At 36.7% G+C, this 17,020-nt stretch overlaps 1 pseudogene; it reads left to right on the forward strand.

Moving 5' to 3' along the window:
* The first annotated feature begins 12,979 nt into the window (after positions 1–12,979).
* LOC143607649 (protein LYK5 pseudogene) lies at positions 12,980–15,412 on the forward strand (annotated as a pseudogene).
* The last annotated feature ends 1,608 nt before the right edge of the window (positions 15,413–17,020 follow it).

Consider the following 17,020-nt stretch of genomic DNA (forward strand, 5'->3'; position numbering starts at 1 on the left):
GACGCGAGCATTTCCTTACTTGGCATCATTCTTGACACCACTTCCACTTGCACCTACTATTGTTGTTCTCGATTTCTTTTTCGGACACTCGGTACTAAAGTGCCCCTTTTCTCCACAGTAAAAAAAAACCACTGACTTCCTTTTACAGTCAGCTTCTATGTGACCCATCTTCTTGCAAAAGTTACACGTGATAGTGTTAGATGGTTGTAAACACTTACCATAGTGCCTTCTACCACAATTTTTGCAGATTGGACAGGTATACATAAATGTTCCTTTTCTCTTTTTTTTCTGCTTTCTTCTTATTTCCTCTAATAGGCTGTCTCCCATCATCTTTCTTCTTCTCATCTCTATTCCAGATCATACTATCCATCAAATACCCAGCTAACTCCATAGCGGATTCCGTTGTAGATGGCATGCGATAATGGACCAATTCATGTATTTCTATTGGTAGTCCATAAATGTAACGAGTCACTTTGTTGAATTCAGGAGTGACTAAATGAGAACAATCCTACAATATTCAAGAAATTTGGTTTTGTATTCTTTGAGATTTGTTCCTATGACTTTATGATTCCACATTGGATCTAATTTACTTCGTGGATTGGACAGAATTTCTTCAAAATCATTTCCTTGAAAGTTTTCCATTCTAGATTATACAAATTTTCCCTAACCTTAACCTTAATAAGGGTATTCCACCATTCTAACGCCTTTCCCTTGAACATCTGGGAGGTATATTGGACCTTCTCCCTTTCGGTACATTTACGGCTTACCACAATCGATTCCATTTCCTCCAACCAACGGAGGGTAACAATTGTCCCTTTATCACCATGAAAATATTACGGGTTATAAACTTCGAAGACGTTGAAATCACAACCCTATTGTATTTTGAGTTTCTTTGTTTTGTCATGAAGCTCGTTTTCAGCAGTTGAGCTTTGATCGCTTTCTTCATTCTTCTTTTCCGATTCTATCTTATTACTTTCTTTCTTTTCAGTTTCTCTTTTAGTTTCTCTTTTTGAATTTACCGTTTCACTTTTACTTCGGCTAAGTCTTTTGTTAGAATGCAAAGCATTCCTACTTGGATCATTTTTCATAAAGTCAATGAGTGGGTTTACGGCTTCTTTAATTAAGTCATGAATTTTTCCTTCAACATATTCTTGGTATTGCTTGAATGTTTTCTTCAACAAATTTTTCCTTGTTGTTAACTTGGATTTCAGGACCACTATTCGCTTTCTCTTTTCTAGACATGCTGTAAATGAAACAAGGTTTTAATTAAAGGGAAAAATACTGTCTTATATTGCATTATTTATGATACAAGAAGGAAACACAACATCCAACAACGATTCTTAATCACTAAGTTATCCTTAATCCTTAATCCACTTCTTAATAAGACATTTCATTTTGTCACACTGTTTGATAATTTTCTTCCCTACTTTCTTCTTGTCAACTTTCTCATTCCTCGTCAATCACCGCATTTGATGAGTTAGGATATCCCGTAGGTGCGGATGCAGCTGAGAATAAATATGCATTCTCCCTTGGGTATATATGTGGATTAGCAACATAAGTGTGCATTTCCACATCAGGAATATTATTGGTATAGAACTTCTCGATAAGATTAGATTCTTCCCGAATTTCATTAGCTTGTTCGAAAATTGTGGGTATTGGTCCTGTATATGGTGGAAAATGAGGATTTTCATTTTCTTCATCTTCTTCTCAGGTTCCTCTTCTGATTCGGAAGGATCATTGATTGATGTTTGGAATGGAATCTTATCATAGGGCATAGTAACCCTCATTTTTGGTTTTCGACTAGGTCCTGCTATAGTTTGTGGAGCCTGATATTGATAATTTGGTGGTGGCGATCCAAAATGTCATTTGCTTTGATCGGAATGACAATCCATCCAGCTTAATGAATCAGAACTAGTCCCTTGTTTGAACCTACTTTGAACTTCAAGTTCCTCGGAAGAATGATACGGTGGGATTTCTGACGGATGATATTGTGGAATGTTTTCAGTAGTGTCATCGGATATCTCTATTGGCATTTGTTGGCTTCCCGGGACTTTAAACACCCGAGCATCGGTTACAAAATACTTGCTTGTATTACAAGGAATTTCATTTATCAAAATCGAGCCATCTTGTATCACGAGCTTCTATATTCATGATGACTCCAATACTGTCTATTGCTTACTAATACTTAGTTACCTACAACAGGTGGGAAAATACTTCAGCTAAGCTATATGTTGGTGAACACGTATGACTCTAAAATTATTTAAAATACTGTTACAATACAAATATAGATTTCTGTACAAACTCAGCAGAAAGTATTTCATTCCTGATATTTGTACCACTACCCTACACACACAAAAATGTTCCCCGAGCCACGTAGACCCTAATGGAGAACTAATTATGACTGTTAGCCCGTACCCACGTAGCCTTTGACTGTTTAGGCAATACAGTTGTGTATGGATCCAGACACATGTGTAATCGGTCCGAGTTGCTTTTATTTTCTAATTTGTATTATAACGTTTTAGAGATCACGTAATCTCATGTAAACGCTGACTGACTCTTTAAGATAACCAACTTGTTCATCTTATAGAGTATAAATATGTTTTGACTATTTGTAAAAGTTTAACGTATTCACTTGTACCGTCGGTGTGTGTTTGAAAACCTTCTTGATTGTGAATGGGAATGATATTAACTTATATGTAAATAGGTCTTTATAAATATTTGGATGGTGTTTCTTGATTAAGCTATTGCTCTTAAGCTTAACCTTGATAAAGTTTTCAACTTTGTTTTTCAATGAAAATAATCATTTTACTGTGACGTTTGATATAGCATGTTTTGGCTTAATAGGTTCTACCACATTGGTGAGTTTCTCCAGGTAAGTAAACGGGTCCCGCGGTTGATTGAGATTTATACGAATTACTTTTCCTTTGTCAAGAAACTCATTACCAGTGATAACCCTCTTAGAGTTACTACATACCCGTCAGAATATAATTCCGTTAACATTGCTTTGTCAAGAAGTAACGTTTATGAAAATTCTTTATGAATGCTTTACAAATATTTTCAAGGTTGAAGGTCATAGCCTTGTCTAATTTCTAAGCTATAATTTAAATAACTTAAACATAATTCCTACCTTAATGCGAGTACATGGAATACTAATAACAAGAAAAGAGTGAAAACTTGACGGGTAGGATTTTGATATGAACACGCTTGAATGAATGATAACATGTTTGGGACTTCGATACTTACACGTACTTCGAGAAAATGATACGTTGGTTTGTCGTAGCAATCGGGAACGATTACCTAGGCTGTGTGTGTGTAAAATCAAGGTGTTTTGGGATGAATGGGGTTCAATCCCGTAACCTCCTATTTATAGGTAAATTTTACACTCCATCGCGATACGCGATGGAATCCTTATGTGGCTGTCGCGCATCGCGACGCCGCAATTCTACGAGGATGCCACGTGTTGACATGTGGCCTGTCAAAACGTGCCACATGTTGACACGTGTACTTGGTTGCTTAATAAGATCATTGCGTAACGCGATGATCCTGTGGATCTGTTCATCGCGTATCGTGAAGCCGCCAAGTATCGATTTCAGTGAAGATCCATCGTGTAATGCGATGGCTCTTTGATTATCCCATCGCGTATCACGATGGGTCTAGATTTTCAGAATTTCTATTTTAAGTCCCTATACTTAAAGAATTGACATTTTGGATTAATTCTATAATGAAATCTTACGAGGTGTTACAGTGTGTGAAGTAGTCGACGAAGGTTGGAGATTGTGTTGATGGTGGTCGTTGTGGTGGAATGATGATCGTGATAGTTAAGGGATGTTTTCGATGACTTGTCGGACGAGATGGCAGTGATAAGGAGAGGAAAACTAACATCTAGGGAAAGGTCTTCATCTTCTTAATACTATGTTGGGAAATGAATATGGTGGTTTTTTTAACCCAATGCGACTTTTTTAATTTTGATTTGCTACCCCGTTGTGACTGAATGAGAATGGATAAGAGGCTCGTGGGATTGCTGTGAGGGGGCATGGATGGCTATATGTCTGATTCGGCATCTACGGCGGCCCATGCTTCTTCAGGCGGAACTCCAGATTAAGGAGTTTTTTTTAATGGTTAATTAAGGAAATATTTATAAGAGCTTCATGGGTCATATAATTAATGATAAAATTAAGTTAATACATTTAGAGTAGTGCCATAACTTCCTAGACGCGTCTCACTTGTTTAACGTTTAAAAATTATCGATGAATGAAATGAATTTCTCTCATACGTCCATCTTGTTGTTTCTTTCACTTTATCGGTACGAGTTTGCTGGTTATTCTCTATTTTCTCTTCACTTCGTGAGTTTACTCGTTGCTCTCTTATATATAAATGTTTGAATGCTTCATTACACACATGGCTCTGATTACTGATGCTCCAGTCGAAGGAGATGGTTTTTGCCGTGATTTCTTTTAAGTTTTATGTCAGGTTTGACTAAACCATTAATTTAAATCCATTTAAATAATTTTAATTTTACCATAAAGATGGCTTACTCCCGAGGTTAAGATCAGGTATCTCCCATGAGAAGTTGGGTATAATCCGGCTAGAACAAGTACAAGTACCTACAAAACAGAATATCGTGAGATTGTTTTGAGAAGGAGATGGGAGGACTTCTCTTAACCACCCTCCGGCGTGAGAATCAATATGATTGGATGTAAACAAATGTAAAGCTCCGCGGAACACTTAGAAGTATTCTTGCGCCAAGGTTCGGATTCTTTTACCATTTGAGGTTGTGAGGTATTTATAGCCGGATGGGAGGAGAGAAGGTGTGGATCGCCTGCCATCCCCGGAATTCCACCAATCAGGGCTCTCCCACGTGTGTCTAGAAAGTTTGTGTGTAAAGTATGTGACTGATGGTGATGTTTGTCTCTGTAGTATTATTGACTATGTTTTGTCAGGGGTGTTCAAATACTTTCTTTTTGCACAATGCTTGGGAGGATCTTTGGTGCACGCTTCCCGAGATATCAGGGAATGTTTGACGCTCGATAGAATGTACCTCGGAGCCTAGCGATGTGCTTCGGTACTTGGGCGTGTTTAGTACCCCACCACCTTACAGTGTATATTTGCATACATCGGCGATCAGGTGGGTTTGGTACCCTACCTCTTCAAAGATATATCTATTTATTTTCTTAATTTAATTGAGTAAATCCTAATTGATATTAAACTTCTAATTAAAATTAAATTTCTAATTCAAACAACCTTGATCTAGTAGATCAACATACAGTGTCCCAAATTTAGTTCTACAGTTGCCATTTAACATGGAGAAAACAAGGAGTCTAAAAAAACTCACATAAAATTTGCTTTTGTGATTTTGTTAAGTTTCTAATTGAACATTTAAAAATTGAATTCCAATTAGAACCCTTTAACAATTAATTCAAATTTATTCCAGGCTTATAGAAAGCAATTGGAATTATCTCCCGTAACAATTTTCTTTTTATTAAATAGGAATGTGTTTTTTATCTTGGATATTGACCAAGTTCTAATTTTTTTTTTATTAAACCGAAAAACATAATGAGATATTCTTAAGAGGGATAAACTTATTAACTGAAGTTCCTTAAGATAATAAAATATATTTTTAATGGGACATAATAAAAATATGTGAAACATATGTACTTTATTTTAGAAAATCATGTCAATACACAAGCTTGATGTCAATAACTAAAAATCAACAATAATATAAAAACATGTAAAATAAAACATCACCACTAAATAAAAGGAAAGAAACAATCTAATTATAAAATCCTGGATCAATGCGATGGAAACTTTAAGCTTTTAGTGGTGAAGTGGGTTTGGTCTATAAGGGACTAATCTTTTTGCTACTCCATATCTTTTATCGATTTCATCTGAAGACAACGACGGTTGTGGAAGAAGTAGCCTACGAGTATGGATGATGTGAGACTTTAAGTAAGGATGATGTACGTGCTTCGGGTTCAATATGGTGATGGTGGCAGTTTCCAGCGAGTTGGTGGAGGCAGCGATGACAACGAGAGGGGAGAGTAACAACAGCAAAACAACTAATTTCTTGCAAAGGTTCGTAATCTTCTAAACTCTTAAGATATCTTGAGAAAGATGGTATCTGAATTGATGATGGTGAAAGGTATGGGTGTTCACGGTCCGGTTTTGACGGTTTTTAGGTTAAACCATAACCAAACCGTTAGTAACGGTTTTTAGTAACTGAAAACCAAAACCGAACCATTAAGAAATAAAACCAAGGCAAACCGTTACGAACGGTTTAGTTACAGTTTGAGTGTATTAGGTGACCGTATTTGCATGTTGAACAACCCTCTTTATACTTGCAAGGATTTGCAAGTATTGCTGATTAGAAAATTCTTATACAATAAGCAAATTTGGTTACTTTTTAAAAAATATATACAAAAAAACTAGGCCTGGAAGAATTGAAATTAACTTGAAGCACAAATTACTTACGGTTGGTTTATTATGCATTTTAAAAAGTACAGTAAAATTTTGAAATAAATACCGATTTATAAATCTAACTATTTAAATTATGGCATTGTGGATTACTAATAAACTATAGAGTTAAATTGATTCTATTTTAATTAAACCTAGGTTAATATATGAGTAGTTACATAAGTATTATAAATTATTTTTTACAAATTGAAATTTGATTGAATCTTACGGTCTAGTCTGGTTTTATACGGTTTAAAAAATCTTAAACCATAAACCAACCGTTCATTGCGGTTTGAAAATTTTAAAACCTACCGACTGAAAGTTGAATAAAAAAGCCAATCATAAAACCAAACCAATGACCGGGTTAAACGGCTTCACGGTTTAAAACCGAACCGTAAACACCCCTAATGAAAGGAGTATTTATATAACTAGCAGTTTGACCTGAGAGTCATATTCCTAAAATAAGTGTACCACTAATTTAATGAATCATCCAAATTGTTTTTTAATATTGTTATATATTTTAGATATATACAAATTAATTCATTTGTTTATTATAAATTTATAATGAACTTTGTCATGATTGCTTTTAAGTTTTATGTCAGGTTTGACATGACCATTAATCAAAAGTTAAATTCATTTAAATAGTTTTAATTATACCAGACTATTTGTAGTGGAGGGGTTACAAAATGGGGCGAATTGCGTCATGTGGTAAAGAGTGAGTTTTGTTTTACGAGTGTGATGGTGGTGTAGCCTAATATATATATATATATATATATATATATATATATATATATATATATATATATATATACATATATACATATATATATCACACACATAATAATATAATAATAATATTTCCCACAAGCAAGCCGGTGACAAAAACATCTCGCCCAGCCCAATTTCGCCTTTTTTGTCGCCCCGGGGGCGGTGTTCTCGCCCAATTTCGCTCATTGTCGCCCTAATTTGTAGCCTACTGCACATAGCCTCAAGACATATCTATTTGTTTTTTTAGTTAAATTGAGAAATTCCTAATTAAAATTAAACACTTCTAGTTCAAACAAGTTTTGATTTAAAAATTAGTTTTTATTTCATTTTAAGTTATGACTTCCAGCCTAGTCGTCGTCGTCATCATCATCGTATTCAATATATTTCATCAATAGAAAAGCTATGGTAGGGTCTGTGGAGAGTAAGATGTAGACATCCTTACCTCTAACCTTTATGAATAGAGAGACTGCTTCCGGTGAGACCCCCGGCTCGATAGTAGTTTTGCATCAAGCCTTGGACATAAGATACATAACACTCAACCATCGGGACACCGCTGATTGGTGCATGTACCATTGTCTTTCGGCTATCAACGCCACCACATGATGTCTGATTAACCTTCCGCCACTTTTAACGTTATTTTCACGAGATTAGTAGAATAGCGTCAAAATTACTGCAATTTCACTTTCCCACCCAAGGGTTCACACATATATACATCATATGCACGCACCGCAAGCAGGGCTGCCTAGTCATCCAAGAAAATGAATATTACGTCACGAGACTAGTGTTATGTCCTAATAACAATCAAACTCCATAAGACTCAAACGAGTCATTCATATTTTGTAATAACGTAACATATAATAAATGATTACAGATAAGGCCATGGGTAATGGGGCGCCAACACGCGGACGAGAAGGGCGTAGTAGCGGGCAGCGATCACGAACACCACTACCACCTGTCCGGGATTAGGTGAGCGAAGCCCTGGGGCGAGCCGGACCGCGGGGCTAAAAATAACCATTGGATATTGGGTTGCTCAAAAGGAGCTGTTGGGCTTGGGTTTTAAAAAAAAAGTTTTTATTTTTATTTTTATTATAAACCCTACCACTACCACTGTAAATAACAACCCCATTTTACAAAAATAACACACCAATCTCACTCCATTTCTCTGTACTATTATTTAAAAAATATCTTTAAATCTCTCAAATTTATAACCATGTCAAGTTCGGGTTAGGGTAATTTCAACATCAACGACCCTCAATCTCCCAAAGGATTGAACTACTTGGACGACACATCGTTTCAAGCTTTCATGTATTCTCAAAACGCGACTATTTACAACTCTGAGATGTGGCAAGCCGAATATTCGGTCCCGGAGACACAATCAGAGCCACAACCGGGGTCGGAACATGTGGCGGCTAAACCCTCAAAACGATCCCACAAAGGTAAGGGGAAGAAAACCGGAGAAGCGGGTGGTTCATCGGCACCAGTTGAGAGTAAGAGGAAGGTTACTCCGTGGTCTAAGGAATAGAAACTCGCATTGGCAAATGCGTGGATTGAAATATCCTAAGATCGGAATGCATGTAAATTATTTTTTGGAATTTACTTTTTAATATATCTTTTTAGTTTTTATATGCAATTATTACATTTTTTGTTATTTATTTTGTAGCCGAATTTCAAAGACGTCGAGTTTTTTTGGGGCAAGGTTCGGGAATGTTTTCATATGAAAGTGGGGAGTACGGAACATATCGAAAATATGATATCGGGTCAGTGGAACGATATTCATAAATTTGTAGGATTGTTTACCAACCTACATAACCGAAATGCTAACCGAATGCGGCAGAGTGGGACCGATAATCTCTCGATTTACCAATTCACTTGTGATGAATGGAAAAAAAAGGTGTTTATGAAGTACGGGATGGTGAAGACGTTTGACGAGGGCTACTTGTGGGAGTTGTTAAGGAAGTGCTCGAAATGGATGCAACAATGTGCGTAGGAATTTGGAGAAGGGATAAAATGTATGAAAACTAGTTCGCTCGGCACATACGTCTCTTCGAGCGGGTCGGAGAATCAAATTCAGTTCGACCTAAACTTGTCCGAAGGTCATTTGAGAGACCAAGGTTGTAGCCGTCTCTCGGGTAGGGAACGTGGGAAAAAACTGGTTGATGATGACGACTATAAAAGGGAAATTAAGGAATTATCAAGTTGCATCTTCTCGATTGGTGAAGCTCGACATACAAAAAACTGGTTCAAGAGATTGGCTTTTCTAGCCAAATACTTTAGCCACCTACCGCCATCTGATAAACCGATAATGGAGGAAGAAAAAGGTCGTGTTCGGAAGGAATTAGCGAAAAAAAAAAAAACGTTATTTTATGTATTTCTTTTAGAGGTTGCATTTTAAATTTATGTTTTTATTTTCCTTTTTATTTATGTTTTAATGAAATGATTTAGTTTAGTATTTTGTGTTTAACAAAAAAAAAATCAATCAAGCTCCGGATCACATGGACAACTACACCCTATGGGGCTTGATCATGTGGCACGTCAGCGCCTACATGTCGGATTAGTATTGGATCACTTGGGATGGGATCAAGCTCAAATACCCTTAGCCTAAGTAAATATATCATAACGTAAACTGGTAGAAGGATGACGGTGGTGGTCTTGGTCGGCAATTGGGGTGGAGAAGTTGGGATGGAGAAGATGAATGAGTAGAGAGAATAAAGGTCTGTGTAAAAGGTGGGGACCATTAGATTATGTAATTTATAATTCATTAATTATCAAACAAATATCATAGGAAATTACCTATTTGCTCATGGCATATGACTCCATCTAACTTAATTTTCGAATGGACGTTAAATAAAATGACGAAAATCAAATAAACATGTATTATAAAGGACACAGTCTAAAAGTAAAATTTTTGAAAAACCTAATCAATAAATCAACTATGTTTAAAGGAAAAAAATTTTAATTATGTATCTTTTATTAGAATAGATAGAGGAATTACTTTGATATGGAAAACTATGTTTTTTTGGACAGAATTACATAAACTGTCATTTATCTTTATACCAAATTTCACTCTTTGTTCTTTATCTTTAAACTTGATAGGTTTTGCCCTTTACGTTTTCAAATGCTACACCGTTTGTTCTTTGATCCTAACCCGGTTAGTTTTTCTCGTTAAGTCAAGTCATATGCCTTGCACGTGAGAGGTGAACCGGTAATTTAACCTATTTAATTCAATTTTTTTATAATTAAAAAAAGAAAAAATATCTACACTTCATCTCTTTGATTCTTTGTTTATGAACACTGAAAACACAAACACACTCTCTAATCTCTCCTTAACAAAACACCACCATCACCTCGGCTACCATTGACTGTGACCACCGAATCTGGAACCATCTTCATCTCTCTCTAAAAAAGTACCACTATCGTCGCTTGTGACTACCACCACCGCCATCGGGTTAAATACAAGATCCGACCCTATCTTCAACTTCTCTCTCTATGGCCAAAAAATCGGCTAAGAAGGTGGCGGTGTTGTGGCGTTGCTGTATTCCGAGAAATCCTAGATCTGGTGCTTCAATCAATAAGCCCTAGATCAGGTCCTGAAACATTTCCAACCACAGATCCCCTTGCCGACGGCGAGAGATAGTGTGGTGTATGCACAAAACTCAAATGAAAAATGCCCAAGTTGCACAGCCTTTGCCGGAAAAGCGAAACAAGGTAGAACCCTACTGGTTGCTGCCGTCGAGTTTCGTCGTTCAAGCTTCCTTATTGATGGAGGCCCAAGTATTAAAGAGTGTGTCATGTTATATTTGGAGGCACAAGATCGTGCTTCCAAAGGTGGCACACGAAAACGGGCATAACTTGGCCTACGAAGCTCTGTTTCAAGCCCACGACCAGTCAAATCGAAGCTTGAGACGAGGAGCACGTTGTGGCGTCCGAAGCCCAAAAACGCCTCCTAAATAAAGTTATGGTCCTTTTTATGTTTTTTCATCAGTTTTTACATTTTTATTTTTGGTTTTGTGTTTTGCCCATGGCCTTTTTTGGGTCTATTTAAAATTTGAAAGTCTATTTATATGATGCTAATATATTGTGAAAAGCCAGACTTGAATTTTATTAATGAAGATTTTTCTCTTCATTTTTCCTTGACCTTGGGAGTTTCGAGAAGTTCATCACGGGCATTCACAGAATCAATGTGATTTGATCTTCGTTATCATTTTACCGCTGCATACTTAGTTAGGGTTTGAACAACAAACTATGTTTCAGGTGGAGTGTGAGTGTGGTGGTGGTGATAGGTGGTGATGTTGGTGCGACAGTTGTGATGCCCGGAGGTGGTGATAGGAGGTGATGTTGGTGCGACAGTTGTGGTGGCCGGAGGTGGTGCTGTTGGATGCTGTGGAGGTAGGAGAGAAGGTGGGGGGTGCTCTAGGGTTTGGATTGTGGTTAAATTAAATAATATATTTAATTTAAATATATATTAAATAATATAGGTTTTGGATTGGGGTTAAATTAAATAAATATTTGTAAATGTTTTAATTTAATTTGTTTAAAATTTATAAGAAAATTAATAGGGGGTTGTGAAATTATTGTTATGCCCCCACGTGAGCCGCACATGTTTCAGGTGGAGTGTGAGTGTGGTGGTGGTGATAGGTGGTGATGTTGGTGCGACAGTTGTGATGCCCGGAGGTGGTGATAGGAGGTGATGTTGGTGCGACAGTTGTGGTGGCCGGAGGTGGTGCTGTTGGATGCTGTGGAGGTAGGAGAGAAGGTGGGGGGTGCTCTAGGGTTTGGATTGTGGTTAAATTAAATAATATATTTAATTTAAATACATATTAAATAATATAGGTTTTGGATTGGGGTTAAATTAAATAAATATTTGTAAATGTTTTAATTTAATTTGTTTAAAATTTATAAGAAAATTAATAGGGGGTTGTGAAATTATTGTTATGCCCCCACGTGAGCCGCACATGATCTTACTCAACGACTGAATTTAACGAGATTTGGGCAAAAGAACAAACGTTGTTGGATTATGAAACATAAAGAAAAAAACTTATCAATTTTGAAGATAAAGAATACTGAGTGAAATTTAGTATAAATATAAAAACAGCTTCTATAATTAAGTCTTCTTTTTTATAAATAAAATATGACATGTCATCTTACACGTGTACATGAAAAATATACAATTTTGACCTATTCAACTCACTATTGAATTAATAAAATACATAGCCTAACTGCTAAAGTAACAATTATGTTTTTTATTATTTAGTTTTCGGAAGCTTTGAACATTTCTGCATAGATAAATGCCAAATCCATATATTAGGCAAGATTCTGGGGAAACTAGGTTCACATGAATACAATTAGAAAATAACAAAATCTGAAGACTTACAAACTAGTTATGTACTTGGAATGTTTCATCTTTCTGTTACTGATAGGAATTAACAATAGTAGTGTTACTTTGATTCACAGGTTAAAATTTACAAAATTACCCGACTCATATATTTATTTGTCTAAAGACATTAGTTTTTTAACTCGAACAAAAACTTTTTTAAGCGCTTACAAATCGGAAAAATTACCTATAGATTCTCTCCAACATTAACAACAAACAAAATTATATGAATTCTCTTAATAAAAGAGAACTAAAAATATATATACTTACCTATCATCCCAATCTCCATTATTATAAATCATAAAGGCCATGGTATTCTTAAGTCCTGAACACCCACACAACCATAATCTTTTCACCTCACTTCTTCAAAAGATAAAAGATATTTCAAATATGAAGTGGGCTATACTCAATATCTTCATGTTCATCAGCTTCCAATCTTCATGCATCAAATCTCAACAACAATACTCAGCAAACCAACCATTTAACTGCACAAAAAAAACCCTCTACACTTGCAACGGCCAACACACTTCTTGTACCTCCTTTCTTGTCTTCAAATCCCAACCACCATACAACTGCGTCGCCACCATCGCCGCCCTTATGTCCGCCAACCCATCTAACCTTGCCCGAATCAATAATGCCTCGAAAACCACCGTTTTCCCTGATGACAAAGAGATCATAATTCCAGTAAACTGTTCTTGCTCCAATAAATATTATCAATCAATAGCACTTACCGTATTAAACCACAATCACTAACCTATTTTGTTGTAGCAAATAACACGTTTCAGGGTTTATCGACTTGTGCTTCGTTTAAACATGCAAATCTGTACGACCAATTCGAGTTAAAAGAAGTGTTTGAACTCAAAGTTCCACTTCGTTGTGCTTGTCCTACGAAAGATCAAATCTTGAATGGCACAAAACATCTGTTGACCTACCGGCTTAGTTTCGGTGATAGTGTGAATCTTGTTGCTCGCAGATTTAACGTGACTGCCGAAAGTGTGCTAACAGCAAACGGGATTAGTGAAACCGACACTTTGTACACTTTCACTACGTTGTTGATTCCTTTACCCGACAAACCTTATATTTCCCCGACAGTAATCCAACGGTAAGTACTTTTAATCAAGTTTATTATTATCCATTATAGTTATTATTATTGTTAATATTTTAGTGCAATTAGATTAATTGGTCGACAATGTATTATAATAAACATTAAGCAAGCTAGGGATGTGCGGAGTGCACACTTGTTTTAGTTTGTTATGATTTGGGGCGAAGCTCCTAACGAACGGGGATCCGGGGAAAGCGCCTCGGTTGCGGGGTCCTAGGGGCGGCCCCTAGCAGGTCTAGGGGCTTATTAAAACTAATATTTAAAATTTGAAAAGATAACTGCTTGAAGCAATTATCTGTATTGATAACTGCCATAGAGATAAAACACCATTTATGTTTGATCGACGATCTCTCTGGTTCTTCTTCTATACACATTCCATACAAATTTCTTGTCTCAAGTCAGAGTTTTATCCGATTAAAGTATTTTGGGGAACCACGTACCAAACTAACTTCTAATCTGAAAGTTATCATACGACACTCTGATTATTCAAGTTGCTATTTCAAAATCCCCAACAATTATTTGACGTATCTTTTATAGTTTTATTCTTTAATTTTGTTCGTTAGTCATTATTCCACTACAAGCAAAATAGGACGTTCTACGCAAAACTGAGCCAAAATTTCGACAAAAGCAAGTCTTTTACTAATAGTGTTCTATCTCTGTTTTGAATATTCAGATAGTTAATAACGTTTTATTATTATTAGATGGTTACCTTTATTAATAGTTATCATTTTCATTTTAATCTTTAAGAGATATGGTTTTTATAGTTATTCAATACACGAAAGATATTGTTGATCACCACTTTTTATGTTATTTTGAATTCTTTCAGTTATAATCCACCAAATTCGTTAACTTCTGCTAGAAGATCGAACGCGCACAAATCAATAAAAGTTGGAATTGCAGCAGCGTGTTCTTTTCTTGTATTCACAGCTGTTCTGGTTACTATAGTAGGCATGATTTACATGAGGAGAAAAAGGAATACCGAGACAGAAAACGAGATTTTGCCTGCAGATCTTCTTGCAAAAATCTCAAGCTTTGAGCGAATTACTAAAGTTTATAGCTTTAAGGAGCTGCAAACCGCTACACAAAACTTTGATAGTAAGCATTGGATAAAAGAATCTGTGTACCAAGGAATGTTTGGAAACCAGATTTTAGCTGTTAAAAAGACAAGTATTGATGGATGCAAGCAAGTGAATATGTTGAGCAAGATTAACCATATTATTTTGGTAAAACTGAATGGTTTTTGCAAGCATCAAGAATCGTGGTACCTTGTTTTAGAATACATGAAGATGGGTTCGCTTAAAGATTGGCTAAAGGAACCTCGTAGTTTGCGTACACGTATTCAGATCGCTATTGATGTGGCTAGCGGGCTTCGTTATCTTCATAACTTCACCAAGCCGGGGTATGTGCATAATAACCTTAACTCCTGCAACATAGTTCTTGATGGTAATCTAAGAGCAAAGATTACAAATTTTAGTCTTGCAAGAACTATTGATGAAGGGAATGATAATAGAATTGTGGGTACTAGAGGTTATATGGCTCCTGAATATGTAGAAAATGGTTTGGTTACGTCGAAAGTTGATGTTTATGCGTTCGGAGTGGTGTTGTTGGAACTAGTTACTGGGAAATATGCTGTGTTTAGATATGGAGGTCAAGAAGTACTGCTTTCAACAACAGTTGGTGCAATTATGGAGGGAGAAAACATATTCACCCGGATGGGCTAGAATGCTTTGGTCACTTAGATAGCAGGTGATAACAATCCATTGACATGGGTCCTCCTCATTTTTCACCCACTTGCTCAGTCCTACTAAACAAACACAAGGCTCGAGTAAGATATTAAATCAGTTAGAGAATGTAATCTAAATAATTAGCCAAGTAAAATGAACTGTGGTGCGATAAACCGTAGCTAAAGTAAATATAAAATCACACCTAAACTTTCATACATCAGAATTTGATAAAATCTACTCCCCCATCCATCTGGTGCTACCTTGTTCAATTTCCTTTTGACACAAATTAGCATATTTAACCTAATTACATAAATCACAAACAAAACATCAGTCAGTATCTCAACAACCGTACATAAGACACGATTACTATACAAAATACAAATGAGTTTGATTCACTGTAATGATATGAATCTTCGTTCTGCCGGAAACATAGAATCGGAGTTTCAAAGATTAAAACTTACTTGTCCGACGAGTGGCAAGGGGACCCGACACCATCTCAAGGCAAAATACTTTAGGGAGGAAATCAATAGCAAATGTTACGGCGCCGGAAAGAAGTAGGAGATGGCAATTCTATGGCGAATAGAAACGGTGGAAGAAAGGGAGCTCTCTCTCTCTCTCTCTCTCTCTCTCTCTCTTTCTCTCTCTCTCTTAAGAAGATTGATGGAAAAGTATAGGGTGAAGAAGCGTGACCTGAATATGGTGTTTATTGACGTAGGAAAGGCCTACGACATTGTGCCACGACAAGTGCTGTGGGAGTGCTTGGAGGGTAGAGGAGTACCAAGGAAATACATAGAGACAATTATGGATATGTATACAAGGAGTGCAACAGGTGTCTGTGCGTCAGTGGGGGATACTGATTTCTTCCCAGTAGAGGTAGGTCTTCACCAGGGTCAGCGCTGAGTCCGTTTCTTTTTGCAGTAGTATTGGATGAGTTGTCAAAGTCGATTCAGGGGACACTTCCGTGGTGCATGATGTTCGCAAACGATATTGTGTTACTTGCTGAGAGGAAACAAGATCTAAACATGAGGCTTGAGGAGTGGTGAACAACCTTAGAGACAAAAGGTTTAAGGATTAGTCGCTCTAAGACGGAGTACCTCCACTGTGACTTTGGTGGGGGAAATGACAATGAGGATGTACAGATCACCATTGAAGGGCAAGTGGTTCCGCAGGTAACGAAGTTTAAGTATCTAGGATCATTTGTTCAGAGCGATAGGGAATTAGACAGTGATGTGACCCATCAAGTTCAGGTAGGATGGTGTAAATGGAAAGCAGCCACAGGTATATTGTGCGACAAGAGTTCCCAACTAAATTAAAGGGAAAATTTTATAGGGTTGCAGTTAGACCTGCAATGCTATATGGAACGGATTGCTGGCCATCAAGAAGGCACAAATGCGGAAGATGGAGGTAGCAGAAATGAGAATGCTACGCTGAATGTGTGGGCACACAAGGTTAGACAAATAAGAAACATTGTGTTTCGGGAGAGATTAGGGGTAACGAACATACAAGACAAGATAAAAGAGTGGAGATTGAGATGGTTAGGACATGTGAAGAGAAGACAGACGACGAATCCTGTTAGATCCGTAGAAAACATTACTATAGAATGGA

This window comes from Bidens hawaiensis, unplaced genomic scaffold, assembly GCF_021521415.1.
Source record: "Bidens hawaiensis isolate Kalapana, Puna unplaced genomic scaffold, B.hawaiensis_p1.1 tig00084563_1, whole genome shotgun sequence".
Taxonomy (NCBI): domain Eukaryota; kingdom Viridiplantae; phylum Streptophyta; class Magnoliopsida; order Asterales; family Asteraceae; genus Bidens; species Bidens hawaiensis.